This window comes from Eptesicus fuscus, chromosome 1 (assembly GCF_027574615.1).
Source record: "Eptesicus fuscus isolate TK198812 chromosome 1, DD_ASM_mEF_20220401, whole genome shotgun sequence".
NCBI classification, from domain to species: Eukaryota; Metazoa; Chordata; class Mammalia; order Chiroptera; family Vespertilionidae; genus Eptesicus; species Eptesicus fuscus.
Window position 1 is genome coordinate 89,895,870 of NC_072473.1, and position 13,244 is coordinate 89,909,113.

Consider the following 13,244-nt stretch of genomic DNA (forward strand, 5'->3'; position numbering starts at 1 on the left):
TATGCAAATGACCAATAAGACACTCAACATCACTAATCATTAGATAAATGCAAATCAAAACCACAATGAAATGCATCTTCACACCAAGTAGCTGTTATTTAAAAACATGGAGCCCAGCTGGTGTGGCTCAGTGGTTGAACGTCAACCTATGAACCAGGAAGTCACAGTTTGATTCCTGGTCCGGGCACATGCCCGAGTTGTGGTCTCGATCCCCAGTGTGGGGCATGCAGGAGGCAGCTGATCAATGATTCTCTTTCATCATTGATGTTTCTATCTCTCCCTCTCCATTCTTCTCTGAAATCAATAAAAAATGTATATATTTAAAACAATAGAAAAGATGGAAAATAATAAGTGTTGGGGAATGTGTAGAGAAATTGGAACCCTTGTGCACTGCTGTGGGAATGTAATATGGCGTAGCCATTGAGGAAAAGAGCGTGGCAAGTTCCTCAATTAGTTAAGTATAGAATTATCATATGATCCAGCAATTCCTGTTCTAGATATATACCCAAAAGAACTGAAAGCGGGGACATGTGTAGATGCTTGCACACCAGTGTTCATACCAGCGTTATTCACAATAGCCAAAAGGTCCAAACAACCCAAATGTCCATCATCAGGTAAACAAAACATGGAATATGTGTACAATGGAATATTATTCAGTCTTTAAAAGGAATTAAATTCTGACACATGCCACAACAACATGGATGAACCTTGAAAGCATCATGCTAAGTGAAAGAAGCCAGACACAAAGGACAAGTATTGTGTGATTCTACTTATATTAAGTACCTATAATAGGCAAATTAATAGAGGCAGAAAGTAAATTAGAGATTACCAGGGGTAGGGGTGCATGGGATGGAGGGATTAGTGTTTAATGGGTACAGAGTTTCTGTTTGGGATGATGAAAAGATTTAGAAATGGATAGTGGTGATGGTTGCAAAACAATGTAAGTTACTTAATGCAACTGAAGTCCACCCTTAAAAATTGTTAAAATGGTAAATTTTATGTTGTGTATATGAACATAAAAAACAAACTTGATTATGTTTTCTTTTTATTATAACAATAATACTTTTGCGAGAAACATTTCAGGAAAAAAACAGAAAAGGAAAAAGAAGGAAAACATTACCCATAATTCCACCACTCATTTGACCACATTTACTTTTAACTGCCCTCCCTTTGTCAGTAGAAATGACAGGCACTTTCTACCACTTCCTGAATGGGTGGTACAATAGCACCTACTCATTCCTTGGTGAAATATTGGTGCTCACAAACAGAAAAGCAATAAAAAGCCACTGAGTAGTGAAAACCATGGCTGCCACTGTAGGCCTCCTGTTGCAAAGCCGTTCCTCAGCAGCACAGTGGTTCTCAGGCCATGACCACATCATGGGAGCTGCTGCTGGCAAGAGCACAGAGTCCTAGGGTCAGTGGGCCTGGCTTCTAGCTACAGTTTTATGGGAAGTATATAAAAGGGCTTGTAGGTCTGCTCATTCTCATGCTACCCATTGAGCCCTGAAGCAGCATCCCATTTAGTCATCATTCAAGTCCTCTTTATACTGGGTGTGGCTCTTATCTTTCGTGTCCCTTTCAGCCATGTTGTCCCCTGAATACCTCAGGGCCTTCCAAAAGAAGCTCTGGCCACAGGTTCCTGAGGGAGAGAAAGATGCTGCAGCATCACAAGGGGCCGCCTCTGCCTGTTTGCCTGATGAGCACCTCATTTACAGCCTGAAAGCGAAAGCGCCTGCTCTCTGGTTGTGGTGTTTACAAGAAAGCAGGGCAAGTCTTTAAAGTGGCCAGAGGCTGAGGCTTCTACAGAAGATGCTTGTACATTCCTGAATTCCAGGAAACTCTTATGAGGCTAGGCTTCGATTGCTCCCTCAGAGAAACCTCCAATGGTCAGAGGAAAGAGGAAGAGGCTCAATGATTTAGCAAGGAATAGGGTAACCTAACAGAGAAAGCTCTCAGGCATTTCACGGCGTTCTGCCTTGAATTCTGGAAAGAAATTTATTTGCTTTCCTGCTTGAAAACAGGATATTATTTAAATGTGGGATGAGAATTGCATTGTAGAGAGTGGATTTAGATGGCAAGAAATCCTTCAGCTGGCCCATCCTCTGCCTTATATATATTTAAAGCAGAGAACCAGTAATCCCATTTCCCCAGAATTATCTTGATTGTGAAATATGTAAGCAGTGATGGTGAAGTAATTACACTGATCTTCCTCCTTAAACACAGTGGAATTCCTCATGCAAACATATGCTGTCCCTTGAATAGTCACCACTATAGGAGGCCACAATTTCTCCCTAATGTTATTGCTCAAAACATGGAATTTCCCCCAGAATGAGTTTATGGGTCATACGAGGTTACCAGGGCCTTTATGATATAGTTCTCATATGTATTTATTTTTATCGTTAGATGAAAGTCTACATTTTGGTAATAAAGGAAAATTATCATTTACAAAAAAACCTGACTTCTATTGGTTTAATTGCATTTCTCTAAGTCTACAATGACATCATTGTTGCTGTCTGCCTTACTCTCCCCGCCTTGTTTTTAGGCTGGGGCTTCACATAGCCTATTGAAATCTCTAGAATTTTTAAACACCTTGTGTGAGGAACTTGGTTAAGGATTTCCCTCTGTTATTTTGGAGTAGTATGTCATGCATACAGGAGGTGCTCAATAAATATTTCTTGGTGGATGTGTCTTGGATTTTTGAACATTTGTCCCAAATTCTTTGTACTGTGAAGTTTATCTTATATTATTTGGAACACCGTAACTATCAGAAATCAACAGTGTGAATCCTATGTGGAAAGAGAAAAAAGTAGAAGAGATGGAGGAACATTAAAATGGCAACTGTAGTCATCTATGGGCAGTTGGATTCTAAGTGACTTTTATTTTCCTTTTTAAAATTTTTGATTAAAAAGAATGCCCCCCCCCCCATCAGAGTAGAAGTTTCATTTTTTTCCAATTCTTAAAAAAAAAATAAAAAATATATATTATTAATCTCAGAGAGGAAGGGAGAGAAAAAAAAGATAGAAACATCAATGATTAGAGAGAATCATTGATCGGCTGCTTCCTGCATGCCCCACACTGGGGATCGAGCCTGCGATCTGGGCTTGTGCCCTGACCAGGAATTGAACCATGACCTCCCGGTTCATAGGTTGACTTACAACCACTGAGCCACGCAGGCCGGACTCTCCTTTCTTTTTAAAAACTGAATAAATTTGACGTGTAATGTTGTGTATGTTTAAGGTGTGCAAGGAGCTACTTTGATGCATTTATATATTGCAGTATGATAGCCAGTGTAGCAATATTTATTACACTTACATAATTATAGTTCAGTATTATTTTCTGTATTCATTACAGTGTACATTGGATCTCTATGGGTTATTTACTACTCATTACAAACACCATGACTATTATCCCCACCCTCAGTCCCAGATTAAAGTTTTTTTCAATGAACATGTATTGCTTTTATAATTATACCAATATAATTATAAAAAACCAATACATCTTATATAAAAATAACATAACCTGTTTATATGTAGTTAGTAAGGCAGTAGATCTTAAACTTTCTTGGGTCACACACTCCTTTGAGATTCTGGAGAGCTCTGGCGCCTTTTCCTACAAAGATGTACACAGAGCATTTTCCATATAATATCAGAGTTTCACATCCCATATTGCCTTAATGATCACTTAAGACCCCAGATTAGGAGTCACTTTCGGAACGGAGAAAGTGGCACCCAGAAAGGGGTTGGCTGCCAAATAAACGTGGAAGGAAGTAGAGTTATATGTGTGTTGTTAACATCAGTGTGGGGACATTTGATTTAGTAGCACAGCCTTTGGGTCAGGCTATGTAATTCAATCAGGAGGCTTTTTTAAGAGAGAAGGGATTTTCCATCTGTGAAAGCCCAAATGTCTTGTTCTTCTATTAAGTTAGGGAGCTAACCCGGTATAAGTAAAAGCCTTGAGGGTGGTACTGAGAGCCCAGCTCAGCCTAGGGTTTATGTCTGTGTAAATGAAGTCCCTGCCAGGATTTTTTTCCCCAGCAGCAGCAAAGAAAAATAAGTGAGGGTGGGGAGGGGAGAAGGGGGTGGTGTGCATGGGGGTTGATCCAGGGCTGGGAATTGGTGGTAGATGTAGTTCAGAATGATAAAGGGTTAATAAGAGGACTGTTGCCCATGTTGCGGGGGCGGGGGGGGGGGTGGGGAGTCCAGGTTGAAATGATAATGAAAATAAGGCAGGATTGTACTGTCATATTGAAAGAATGAGCTTATGTTAGTCTATGGAGAATGTACTGGGGAGAAGGTATAGAGATTTTCTGTGAAAATAATAATTTTGTTGTTATGACAGTGGTTCAGCCACATGCTCTAGGTAGAGGCAGGGTTCTAAGTCTGTCTCATGGTGGCATTAGCAAGGGATGAGGGTTAGCATTGCAAAATTCTTAGATCAGAACTTGGGGGAGTGCTTCTTGCTGCTGAGCATGTGTAAAGGGGATACACTTTGGATTACTTTTAGGGGAAGAAGCAAGAAGATGTCCCTATGGGCACATTCAGTAAACAGATTAAATGTGAGCTGGAGGAAGGGAAAGATGGGGAGAGAGAGGCTGTTTAGGAGAAAGTTTGGCAATGGGGAGGGAAACTATTACCAGCACAAATGGAACTTTGCTTGAATCATCAACTTTCTTTCTGGTTTAATTTGAATGCCCAACCAACACGATTTTCTACTTCCTAACACTTTACATTTCTTATTGAAGGTGTGCCTGGTTCTATGAAAGTTTAATATATGACATTGTGAATTTACCAAAAGAGAAACTAATGGGTAATTATTTATGTTATGAAAGTGTTCAGTAGCAGAGCTCCTTTGGACAGCTACCCAAATGTTTGTATTTCAGTGAATATTTTGTAAATTGTGGTCATCTTGAAAAAACTGGGAGAGGCAGAAAATCTTAATGCTGAAAGTTAGAAAGATATTGACAATGGATTTGTAGTTTGCTCATTCAATCATTCAAGATAGAATTTGGGGGAGCTGGGGACAAAGCAGTGACTAAGACAAAGACTGCAATTATAGAGCTTTCATTTTGGTTGTGGGAAGGGGGGGGAGACAGAAAAAGGAAGTGGAAAGGCAGTGCACCTCAGCATCTTGTGATAGGGCTGGGATGGGAAGGAAGTACAGGTACTAGCCCTGGGTTTGAGGAGGTGGGTAGCAATGGATAGGCAGAGTGGCCATTTATACCTAGAAGATTGGCAGTTTATGCAGTGGGCCTGGGGGAGAACTAGGCAGAGGTTTCAGGATCAGCAAAGATGGCATAACAGGCCCATTAGGAGATTACCCACTGTGGTTGGAAGGCCTGGACTGGAAGCTGGGGGTGGAGGCTGGATCTTAGAAGCCTTGAACAGTTTGAGCTTTTCTCTGCAGGCTATGAGGAACCATTACAGGGGTTTAAACAAAGCAATACTGTGATCCAACTTATGTTTCATCAAAAGTTAAACGGTGCGGGATCAAATTAGCCATTGAAAAGGTGTTGGAAGGCCCTGCCCATGTGCCTCAATTGGTTGGGTGGTGTCCTGTGCACTGAAAGGTTGCTGGTTCGATTCCAGTCAGGGCACATGTCCGAGTTACAGGCTTGATCCCCAGTAGGGGATGTGCAGGAGGCAGTCAATTGATGTTTCTCTCCCTCTCCCTTCCTTTCTAAAAATCAATTAAAATATTTAAAATTTTAGGGGGTAAAGAAGAGAAGGTGTGGAAACAAACTAAGTGCGGATTGGTAGCTGATCTTTTTTTTATTAAATATATTTTATTGATTTTTTACAGAGAGGAAGGGAGAGGGATAGAGAGTTAGAAACATCGATGAGAGAGAAACATCGATCAGCTGCCTCCTGCACACTCCTTACTGGGGATGTGCCTGCAACCAAGGTACATGCCCTTGACCGAAATCGAACCTGGGACCCTTCAGTCCGCAGGCCGACACTCTATCCACTGAGCCAAACCAGTTAGGGCGTTAGCTGATCTTTTTACAATGAAATATTCAGGCTAATTTAGTCTCTGTCACACAAGGAAGATGCAAGTACCATATTTCTTCTTTTCAAAGAAAGGCTCTTCACAGATACAGCTCCTACTTTATTTTCCTCAATAGTTTTGTATGAAACTCTAAAGAGTAGTTTTCCTAAGTAAGGGAAGGTAGGGGAGGGTGGGGGTAAGGTGGAGAGATCAACCAAAGGACTTGTATGCATGCACATAAGCCTAACCAATGGACACAAACAACAGGGGGGTGAGGGCATGAGCGGGGTGGGGGGGCAATGGGGAATAAGGACACATGTAATACCTTAATCAATAAAGAAATTTAAAAAATAAAAAAGAGTAGTTTTCCATAATTCAGCATATTGCTCCTGGAAAATGTAGACAATAGGACAAATTTTCAGCCTATGCTATCATTTTATGGATTAATTTCCATTAGAGCTGACCTTCTGGCTTTCCATGCATAATAAATATGAGTAAAACATCTGTTCATGTCATTCCCCTGCTTAAAAACCTCTGCTGGCCCCCCATTGCCTACAATAAGAAACAGTCCAAACTCATTGCCTTGGCATATGGGGTCCTCCATAAACATGCCTTTCCGGCTCATCTTGGTAATTTCTCCCTATTCTGTTCATCTTCAGACTCTGAGAACATGCTGTTACTCTTCCATGCTGTTATGCTCTCTTCTTTGCCTGGAATGCCTTTCTTTATTCGCCTTGCCTGCCATGAGCATTTTTATTCAGTCCTTTAAGGTTCAGCACACCTGCTGCTTCCTCTCTGAGCCTTCTTCACCAGTGGATTTAATCTCTCCCTTACCTGTATACCTACAGCATTCTCTGTGTCCCACATGCTAGCCCTTACCCCATCATATTTTAATTCGCTCATTAGTGGTCTATCTATCCCTTGAGCCCATGAGTTCATAAAGTGTAAGGCCCATATCTTGTCCATTTTTGTTTTCTTAGCATTGTAGCCCACTTCCTGGTTGATGCTCAGTGACTTTATGGAGCTAAGCTCTGTGCTTTGGATTTCTGTTTATAAGATCTCCAGAAGAGCCCTCAGGGAACGATGGGGCAACCTCACTTTTGTGCTTGGCTGGTCAGTGGGATCTATGGCTACAGTGTAGGATCCTCAGACATTGACACCTAACCATTTTACTGAGGAGCACCATGGTTTCTGTACTGTCTGTACTGAGGACTTATCTCTTACTAAATATTGGAGGGACTTTTTTAGGTATGGGGAAGTGAAACTGAGTAGGTTATTATTAAAGAAAAATTTTCAATTGCAGTTGACATTCAATATTATGTTTCAGGTATACAGCACAGTGGTTAAACATTTATATAACTTATGAGGTGTTCCCACAGTATTTCCAGTACCTACCTGACACTATGCATATTGGTGACTATATTTCCTATGCTATATTTTACATCCCTGTGACTCTTTTGTATCTGCCATTTTGTACTGCTTATCCCTTCACTTTTTCAGTCGGTAGGTTATTTTTTTCTCTCTTAAATAGTTTTGCAACTCACCCATTTAATGTGTATATTTCAGTGGTTTCTAGTATATTCACAAATAATGGACAACTATCACCACAACCAATTGTGGGACATTTTCATCACTTCAAGGTTTTTTACTTAAGACTTTCAAAAAACTTTTCATAAGGGTCAACCCCTGAGACACTTCTTTCAAATGGTATGTCTGGTGACAGGACATTTGTCAATAGGGAGGGAATTGACTTAAAAAAGGAAACAAAGATTATAGATAAGGCAGGCATTTTTCTAAAAGTGGAGGGTGTGTAAAATAGCTGAATAGCGAAGGGATGATTATCCAAGGTATGGTAATCTAGCTAACTAAATCCACAAACCCATAGAACATCATTGCACTTTACCTTTACATTTTGTTCTGCTTAAGAATGCAAGGTATGCCAAAACCGGTTTGGCTCAGTGGATAGAGCATTGGCCTGCAGACTCAAGGGTCCCAGGTTCCATTCTGGTCAAGGGCATATACCTTGGTTGCGGGCACATCCCCAGTAGGGGGTGTGTGAGAGGCAGCTGATCGATGTTTCTCTCATCGATGTTTCTAATTCTCTATCCCTCTCTCTTCCTCTCTATAAAAAATCAATAAAAAATATTTTAAAAAAAAGAATGCAAGGTATGTTATGGTTCTGTTTATAAAACTCAGGAAAAAATCTGAGATTTTTGTTGTTGTTAAAAGTTTACAGTGGGCACCAAGATGCAAGGCAGGTTATAAATTAGTTGATAGGCACAGAATGAATATGATCTAATTTCTCCTTGCATGAATGAATTATTTGCAATAATTTTGTATGTCTATGTGAACTTGTTAATTGTTTGATTGTTAGGAAGAAAGCCATTATGTACTAGAGGCCTGATGCACGAAGATTCGTGTAAGAATGGGCCTTCCTTCTCCTGGCTGCCGGCACTGCCTTTGCTTCGGCCAGAGCTGCCTTTCTGCCTTCGCTCTGGCCTGGAGTTGCCTTTCTGCCTTTCCACACTGCCCAGAGGTCCAGAGCAGCTGGGGCAGTGTGGAACGCCTGCGTCCTCGCCATGGTGACGATGCAAGCATCCTGTCCCGCTCCCGGCTGCACGGCACCTGCATATGCAAATTAACCCACCAGCTTTGTTGGGTTAATTTGCATATTCACTCCTGATTGGCTTGTGGGTGTCGTGAAGATAAGGTCAATTTGCATCTTTATCTTTTATTAGTGTAGATGACCAAGGCACATTTTTCTTTTCATCAATAATTGGTTTTCTAAAGAATACAAAGCGTGTTCTATTTTTAAAAAGGTACTTTGTCATTTTCTCAATTTATTCAAGTCTTTTCATTTTTACCTCTTTTTGTCTTATCTGAGTCATTTATATGCCTATTAACACAAAATGAACACAAAAGGTCAGGAGTGATTGAATGCAAATCAGTTTTCCTACCTGTAAGCCAGCATATTGAGTAAAGTTAAAATTATTGGTTAAAATGAAGTTTTGGGGTATAGAGTTCATTGAAATTTTATTTATTAATTAGTAGATAATCTAGATTATTGCATAATTCAGTTGACTGTAATAAAAAGTACTTGCTAACTGAGTTGGAACTAATATAGTATGTATACAGACTTGTTTATTTCATGACTTTAAAAAATATATAACTTCATTGTAAGTTTTAAAAAATAGTTCTTCGGTTTATATAAATAGCTAAATAGACTTGGAAAAGGGAAGTAATTTGGCATTTAAAAAGATTTCCTCCCTATGCAAAAACTCTAAAGAGGAAAAAATGTGTTTTAATTTTCCTCAGTGTTTCCATATTAGATTTAAATCTTATTTTGTTGATTCTTAGAACAGTAAATTGTTTCTAAATTAAAGCTGGATCTGATAATTAGTTCTGAAAGCCTTAGTTAGCAATTACTTTTCCCTCTCATTGTGTGCTGCCATTTTGGCTTGGAAGGCGAATGCACGTAAGATCAGTCTCCTTGTATTACTCAGCTGGTTGTCCCTCATGAGCCACAAAAGCTTCTGGCTTTGTAGTTCTCAGGGCTCACTGCTAGGGTCTGTAAAGGATACCGGGATGAATTAGACCTGGTCCCCTGACAGTATCTTATTGGTTCTTCTTCTTCTTCTTCTTCTTCTTTTTTTTTTTTTTGGTAATTCAATTCTTACCCACTTGAAGTTGAGTCAGCCCACCCCTTCCCCCAAAGTAAAAGATCTAAGGTACTAATCCCTATTCATTGATGGCAAATTCTAAATTGAAAGTAACAGTTTACAAAAGCAAAACTCCTTATCCAATTGCATTACAGACTCTCTAAGCCAGTCATGCTCAGCATCATCAGATTGATGAGAAGGCAAGATCTCAGTTTGGTTAAAATGATAGGGAAGTTTGAGGAAGCTTTAGCAAACCCTAAAATGCAAAGTCCATGCAAGGAAATGAAAAGTGATAAGAGCAAGGGTGGGGAAATGTTTTCAAATTTAGTTTGTATCATGGTTAAGAGCACTGATTCTGGAGTCCATCAGATGTAGGTTTGAATCCCATCTCCACTCATGTGTAACACTAGACCTGCCTGAGTCTCAATTTCCTAATCTGTAAAATGGGCATAATAATCTCCCTTGCAGGGTTTTTGAAATAATTAAATGAGATAATAGATATAAAATGCTTAAGCAAGTGGTAGAGAAAGTACAAGGCACTATATTCCTCCCTCCAGATGATTACAGTCCTCCTAAGGAGACTGTTAAGCAAAACGGCCCACAAAGCTGTTCCGTGCTCTCTATCAGTAAATGCCACAATGGTCAGTAAAGACAATAAGGGCTGTCAGAGGAAGAACATGAGTCAGAGTATGGATTAGGATTAAGCATGACCCAATGGGTCTAATGAAGCATGATTTTTCCCTTACTTGTTAGCTTTAAGAAAGGTCAGTGTCTTGAATGCAATTTGTACGTGGGATTTTGTGCCAAGATTTGCTCTGATAAACAATCTTTATTAAAATATGTTCATCTGTTTTGCCAAATTGGTTTGTACTAATTAAAAAGATGGTCTTCCCTCTCCTAGCATCATCACCAAGTTATATTAATTCAAAGGATCTTCAGTACTTGGAGTTCCTATTGCAAAAGAGGAAAAGAAATGATCTGGTGAAGGTAATCTTATTATTTAGACAAGAAAGGGTCATAACAAAGTCAAATGCTGTTTATTTTGAACATTATGAAATAAATTCCATATAGTTATGGTTTGGGTCCTCCTCTAGAAATCTCTAGTGTGTAGTAGTGACATTTCTCCTTTCTGTTAGTCACAGCACTTTTGCTGCTCCTCATCCTCCCACTCCTGACAGTTACTTAGTCTCTAATCTTACGGAGTTTTCAACAAAAGTAGAAGACAACATGCAATTTGGAAAATACTGATTCATTTTCTTGTACAGGGATAGTCAGGGACCACAAATACCCATACAGGGACATCTTCTGATTTATATAGATGGGCTTGCACACGTGAGCATGCAAAAACACTTGTGCATTCGCTTTGCTGGAACAAGATGTGGCAGTGAGAGAGTATGACAGATGCATGGAAGCCAAGTGGGGCTATAAGTTACCATAGCTTCAGTGATTAACTAGACCGTCTTGGGTTTATTTTTCTCCCCACTAAACTGTGAATTTTTCAAGGGTAGTCTGGTTCCTTTTCATCACTACATTAACAGGCGCCAGCCAGCACAGGGCTTAGAGCATAGTAAGGACTTGATAAATTTGCCTTACACTAAACTCTCTTTTCTGCGTTGCCGGAAATTGCATGCCCCCAGTGGCCATTTTGAGTGCGAAGTGTTATTTTAAGATACTCTGTTGAGAAAGCACTCCAAACTGTGCTACAAATGTCTGAAACACAACGGGAGCTGAATGCCCAGAGGGTTTGGAGAAATCCCCAAGGGAGGGAGGTGGAGAAGTGATGGGAAGAAGAGACTCATTGAGTAACCCTTACTTTTTGAGTGTGTTATTTCTTTCATAAGATTGTTATTTTCAATAAGAATGGGTTCAGATGCCATTGAAACTGTAGTCTGACAGCAATATTGTGAAAATGAGCTGCTAACTTTTGGGCCAAATAATTCTTTTTTAAACCAACTGTTGCCATGTTCCTTCTTGAACTGAAATTTAATTTGGTGAATTGGGTGATGGTGGTGGCCCAGGGAGATTTTTGAGTTGGCCCTGTGCCTCACTGCTAAGCTTTCTGTTGTTTCCTTCCCATTGCTATAGGAGGGATTCTGTGAAGCCAGTGAGTGTTCACTTTAGACTTGCAGAAGAGACATTCTTAGAATTCTTAAGGAGAACTTGTTTCTAAAGTAAAAGATTTCCCAGGAAACTAATGACCTTTGGTGTAATATCTAAGCAGAAGTAACCCAGCCTAATTTTACATTCTGAACTGATAAATATCATGCAATTATTATTGCTTTTTAAGTGAAATTGAAATTATATGGTTTTGTTTCCAATGATAGCATAAATAGGCTTGTTAGTCATTTGTATTTTTAAATACACGAGTGGTTAGATGAGTGAATACCTACATGGCACATACATATTTATTTTAGGATTACCAGCTTGGTTTTATATTTGTACAGATATAGTTCAGATGATGAAAGATTAATCATCCTGTACAGGATGCATAGGAACCACCACAAAATCATTAAGTCTAAGTATTTGATGCTGTTAATGACTCCTAGTTAGGATCCATGTTTCCTCTCCTTGGACCAAGAAACCAGACTGTAACTGAATCTGTACTGATAAGTTTCCTTTTTCACTGTCTGTCCTTCCACTCTATGTTAGAAATCAGAACGTTATCTCCATTTGTGGAATTGTGTATTTCTTCAGTTTTAGGGCTTACACAAGGAGGAAGTCCATTTAGATTTGGTCCTTAGTAGTCTGAGCAAGCCTGGAAGAGTGCACCGTGTCCCAAACCATGGTACAAAGTTTTCATTTTAAATTTCATTTTGTTAGAGATTTGGAAAATACTGATTTATTTTCTTGTATGGGGATGATATAAGATTACTGTTTCAATAAATGTTTTTCAATAAAGAAGAGATTTTATTTGAAGAAAAATATGAAATATGTGATAGTTCAGAAGATGTGCCAAAAATTTTGACAATTGTACGTAAGTCAAGTTTGGGAAACACTGCTAAGAAAAGAAAGAGGAATCTCAGAGGGAAGGGTGGCTGGCTGGGTGGGAAGAGATTAACCAAATAATTTATATGCATATATGCATAATCCATGGACACAAACAGTAGGGTGGTGAAGGCCTGGGGCGGGTAGGAACCTGGGAGGGAAGTAAGGGGGAAAAGGAGGGGGGGGGCATCTATAATACTCTCAACAATAAAGATAAATAAAATAAAACTAAATAAAATAAAAAAGAAAAGAGGAGCAGGATTTGGAAGACCTCCATTTGAATCCTGGTTCTGCTACTAAATGTAAACAGCTGATCTTAAGCCTCTGAGCCAGTTTCTTCCTGTATAAGTTGAAATGATAGTATTTTTTTTGTCTAGTGGAAAGGTTTTTGTGTGAAATAGGTAAAATATATATTGAAAGTAGGTGTTGTTGTTTTTTGCTGGTTCACTTTTGAAAATTTTTATTTTTCAATTATAGTTGACCTTCAATATTATTTTATATTAGTTTTAGGTGTACAGCATAGTGGTGGTTGGACAATGATATGAAACAATGATATGAAAGTGTTTTTTTAAGACTGCAAAGTGATCTTCAAGTTAAACAACAACAGCAAACCTG

The 13,244-nt window shown here is 39.3% G+C and overlaps 1 protein-coding gene across 1 annotated transcript in view; it reads left to right on the forward strand.

The window, feature by feature from the left end:
• DOCK11 (dedicator of cytokinesis 11) overlaps positions 1–13,244 on the forward strand; it is a 203,221-nt gene that overhangs the window by 26,101 nt on the left and 163,876 nt on the right. The gene's annotated exons all lie outside the window — the stretch shown is intronic.